Here is a 5,203-nt window from a genome sequence, read left to right as displayed (position 1 = left end):
AATGCCCATCTCTTCCTTATCCGCGCCAAAAATCTATTTTTCATTGGAGGTGGGGTCACCCTTTCGCGTTTGGCTTTCCGGATTTTTTTCCTTTTCCTTTGCCTCCACCAACATCCTGCGAGCACCGCCAGCCACCTTGTCAGTCCTGGGGCCAGACGAAAAGGAAGCACTCCTCTCTCACACTGAGGGAGTCATTTGCTTTTCCTTCCTTTCCCTCCGTCCGAGACTGGAACTTCCAGAAGGCGCCACCACCCCACAACCCCCAAACAAGTAGAAAATAGACCCGCGCAAAAACCTTGCAACGCACTTGGCCGCATACAAGGGGATTTGATTACGAAAAAAAAGACGCACCCTTTTGCCGTCTGAGGCTAGGGGCGTTTACCTTACATATCCCTGCTAGTGTACAGTAATAGCTCACACTCCCACTCGGCAGCCGCCACTCCTCCGTTCTTGGTCCTCCCGCTCCACCTTGTCCGTCCCCTCAATACCCCGGGACTGCCCCGTCATGGGAGGGCTTCCGTGTTGGTGTAAAACACATGGGAAAGCTCAAAGCCGTTGAAACGACTGGCGGCCGACAAGGTGTAAGCGCCCATCTCCTCGAAGTACAGCCAGTCCCCGATCATCATCTCCGGCAACAGCGTCTTCTTGCTGATGCAATCCATGCTGTCACACGTGGGGCCCCACACCGAGCATTCGTACCAGGCGCCCACCCAGGCGGACTCCTTGTGCCGGACCGGACGCGCCTTGGCCGAGAGGACCTTGGGGAAAGCCTGCGCGTGGTCGAAGAGAAGGCAGTTGAAGGAGCCGTAGACGCCGTCGTTCACGTAGTACATGAAGGACTTGTCCTCTCCGGCAGATAGCGTGCCCTGCGCGGTCTCTTGCCTCGGCCCCTCAGCGCCCGACTCCTCGATCAACACTCCCCCAGGCTTGCCCCCGTCTGCCCTCCCTCCCTCTCCCACCTCCGCCGGACCACAATCCATGCTCACTGCTCTCTGAGGCAAGGTGCTGTCATTCGCCGCGTTCAAGGAGTCTCCCGCCGCGACGGCAGGATGGTACACGGCGCGCCGGGAGGTGATGGTGGTCGCGAGGGTAAAGGCCGGGGCCACATAGTACCGGCCCGGCTCCGCAATGACCCGCACGGCCGGATCGGGGAAATGCGTGTAGATCGCCTTGCCCAGCACGGCGGCAATCGCCTCGAAGGTCACGCTTCCTTCCGCCTTGCCGTGGATGTCGGGGTCGTCGGCCGTATGACGCTTCTCCGACCCTGGAAACCCCCCCCCGACGTCCAGGAGGCTAAAACGGTAGCCTAGACGCGCCCCTTCCTCGAACACTTTCTTGGCCCGGCGCACAGCGTCGTCAAAGGCCATGGGGTCCTGGCAACCGCTCCCAACGTGGAAGGAGACGCCCACCACGTCCAATCCCAAGTGCCGCGCCGTTTGCAACAAGGGGTATGTGGCAGGCAAGTGGGCGCCAAACTTGGTCCCGAAGCGACACACGGACTTGGAGTCGTCCGTGAGGATGCGCAGCACCATCTTGGCCTGAGGATTGATGGCCTTCACCTTCGCGAGCTCGTCCGCGTTGTCGAATGTCATCAGGTGCACGCCATGGTCGCGGGCGTACCGAATGTGCTCGGGAGACTTGCACGGGTTGGCGTAAATGATGTTGGAAGGGGACACTCCCATTCCCAGCATGGTCTCGATTTCGCCCTTGCTCGCACAGTCAAAGCCCGCGCAGAGGGGAAGCAGCGTGCGCAGCACCTCCGGATCGGTGTTGCATTTGACGGCATAGAAGGGCTCGACGCGGGGAAGACAGCGCTGCCATTTCTTGTGCTGACGAATGACCGCACCCAGGTCAGCCACAAAGAACGCGTCTTCCAAACCTTCGTGAAGTGCTTTGTGTTCCAGCAGGGTTCGGACGCTGGGCAGGGAATCGGTGGGAGGAGGGTGTAGGACGCGAGGGGAGAGGGGGCCAGGGCCCAGGAGGACGGCGCCACAAGGAGAGAGCTCGTCCGACATGGAGAGGTCGAGGGAGGAACGGCGCAGATGCGTGTCGACTTGAACTTCCGCCATGGGTTAGGAGTTGGTGGGCTTGGAGTTTTAAAAAGGAAGGTGGGCGGGGTGAGCGAACGCTGATTCCTGTCCGAGGGGGTGGTGCTGGCGGCGGGACGCCGGCCTTTGCCTGTGGAGAGAGATGCGACGCGTGTGTTCGAGTGCGAGAATGAGTATGGGAGCCTGTGGGCAAGTGAATACGTGACTGGCTGCCAGTGGTTGTCGATGTGCGTGGGAGTGCGACCCCCTGAGAAAATGCGGGGAACCTGGAAGCTGCGGTCGGCAGCCGGTGCCCCACTTGTATGTCCTCATTCTGCGGAGGGCGCATTCAAACCACTCGGCTCAAGATGTACACTCAGTCATAATCCTAGCCACCCCGGCTCCGTTACAAGTCGTGCGTGCATGCATGTCATTGATCCCATGACGTGGCGTCAGGTGCGGTGACTAATGGCAGAGAGCGAGTGCCAGTCATCCGGGAGAGGGAATAGTGTAACTTCTCTAGGGCCGGAGGCGTAGCGCCGGAGGGCCAATGGACTTTGCACGTGCATCAAAAAATGCCAAGCCAAAAAAACTACAGTCAAAGCGAGCATCCACAGCTTGTCATAAGGCCTTGAGGGTCGCATAAGACAACATAGGCATTTGGGACCACCCTGACGCATCCAATTCCAGCCGCGCGGCCTGCGAACCAGTCGTGTAAGCTGCTCGCTCTTCTCCCGGAATATTTTCTTCCCATCTTCCTTTTTGCTGAACTTCAAGAGTCCATCCCAGCCACACCCGTTTTCATTCGCATGCATGCACAAAACGTCGGTCTTACGATCGAAGGATGTCAGACACATGATGTGTAAACCCAGGCGCGTACAACAAGGACCTGCGCACAATTCATTGTTTTTTTTTTGGTGTCGATCCTAATTCGCGGTGCGTTGGGGGAGGGGGGCATGTTTTGAATTTGAGCTGCGCGTTGGCCCGCAGGCAGATGGCTACGAGGGCAGGATAGAACGACAGCTTTTGTCCACGGTAAAACGCTTTCTATGCATGCATTTTGATGATTGTTTGGTCACTATACAACATGAGGGATGAAAAGAAATCCCTAACAAAGAATTCACAGCATTTGGGGAACGTGAGTAAGCTCGCACATTGTAGGCAAGGAGGTCGATCCTTTTACGAGTCTTAAGCGAAATTTTCTTGATTTTCTATGTTTGTAGGTTATCAGCAAAAGCAAAGTTTTTTTTTCAAGTTCTTTTCCATCTATGTATCTAAATGAATTCATTTCATTTTTCCGGTATACGTTTGATTATCTCGTATTGATGCAAGTGAATTATTAAGGAAGCGCACAACTTCGTGCTCATGCAAGGCACAAGGATGCTAGAGAAACGGAAAAACCGAAGGTTGGGCTCTGATATCCCTATACGCTCATTGAGCCCGGCAGTATTGGGTTTAACAATCTTCGATAGAAAATGAGGCGTGCTTGGGCCTGCAAGGCTTTCGTTTCAGGTTCTGGCAGAGCGAGACTCTCACAGACTCGGATCCGTAAGAGATATTTCGCACTTCTCGTTCCGCGTATCTTTATCGACGTGCTTAAAAGAATCAAAGTTTGCGAACTGTAAGTTTTTTACTGCTCAAAAGCATAATTTTAATGGTGTGCGCTCTTTTGAAAGGTTTTCCCCAACAGCGGAGGGTCGACAACTCTCACGAAGGAGTCGCAAGAAAAAAAAAATACTGATGACAAAAAATTCCACCTCGACTTCACGTGCAAATAATCTTGACTCAAAAAGTAATTGACGGGAGCAGATTCTCGATGACCGCGTAGGACCATGCTTTGTGGATTAAGTGACAGGAAATGCGCTTTCCCAGATTCTGAGAACCATGTCAAGCTGCTGGGGCGGAGGGAGAAGAGCGAACAAGGGGGGAACGTGTCTGGCCATTTGCTGTGGGGGTCAAAACCCAAAACTCTGCGGGGACAGGTCGCCTCTGTTTCGCTTGGATCAATTCATTTAGATTTGTGCATTTTCTGAAGCCACACGGGTCGTTGTACGACGGTGCTTGTTTGTGTGGAAGCTGCGCTTGAATTTGACGCGTGACGCTTCCTGAAAGGAGAAGCTAGCGTTTGAGGCGAGCGGCCGTGAGAGATGAAGCAGCCTCAAGTGTAGACTTGGGCCATTTCGTCGAGAAACGCAGGCCTTTGAATTGCCACAATGAGGTAGCTGTAGAGGCATCTGTTGTTGGAGCTCACTCCGGCAGGTGCCATGGAAAACTTTAGATTAAGACATAAATTGAAGCCATTCCTTGTCCCGGACGCCTTCTCGATCTTCTTTTGGACAAGCGCAAACACTCCCCACATCAAAATTCTATTTTTCCGCGGACAGGGTTTAGAGTTTGCTAAGGGAAAAGATAAGGGATGAATCAACCCGGTGTCATCCAGTCGGCGCTTGTCGAAGCAGCCAGTCTTCATAAGGGAACTCGCATATTAATAGATCCCACATTGGCCTCCATCTGCCGAAAGCAATCAGACCTGCAAGGCCAGGCCGGCGTGCTTCAAGAGGATGTAACAGCATGGTCAAAGACTGTTCGCGTTCGTTTTGACGGAGGCAAAGCAGGGCGAGTGGAGGTGGAGGCCATCAGGCCAACAGTCAGCATGACCACGGAGCATGCGGGCGTGATGTCGAGTGGAGGAGAGGAGGAAGCAGGGGGTGTGGGGCACGGCACCAGTGACAAAAAAGAAGCGCGGGGAAACGGGAGGCCTACTCGAGGCTCCCGCCGGTCCTTGAACTCAGCCACTTCCAGTGTGTCCAGCTCACTCGACTCCGACGTTCCCCCCCTGCCTCCCTTGGTGCGAAGAACGAGCAGTCGCGGCGCTCAACCCCCGATTCCCATGGATGAGGAGGAGCGAAGCGAGACTAGTGGTGAACCAGGGGGAGGGAGGAAAGGAAGGGAAGAAAATGCAGCTTCAGAGGCTCCTGGGACGGGAAATTCGGAAGCGGAGGGAAAGGCGCCGAAGACAGAGCGTGGGAGCCCCACTGGGAGCTGCAGCAGCCACGTCAGCAGCAGGTCCGGTCCAGGGAATGGCACACACAGGGGCGAAAAGGTGGAAAAGGGGACGACGAAATTGACGGAGCTGGACCCTGAGACGTGGGTAGGACGGCGGGTGCAGTTCACGC

Source organism: Nannochloropsis gaditana (assembly GCF_000240725.1).
Source record: "Nannochloropsis gaditana CCMP526 unplaced genomic scaffold scaffold578, whole genome shotgun sequence".
Lineage (NCBI taxonomy): Eukaryota > Eustigmatophyceae > Eustigmatales > Monodopsidaceae > Microchloropsis > Microchloropsis gaditana.
This window is presented reverse-complemented; position numbering follows the sequence as displayed.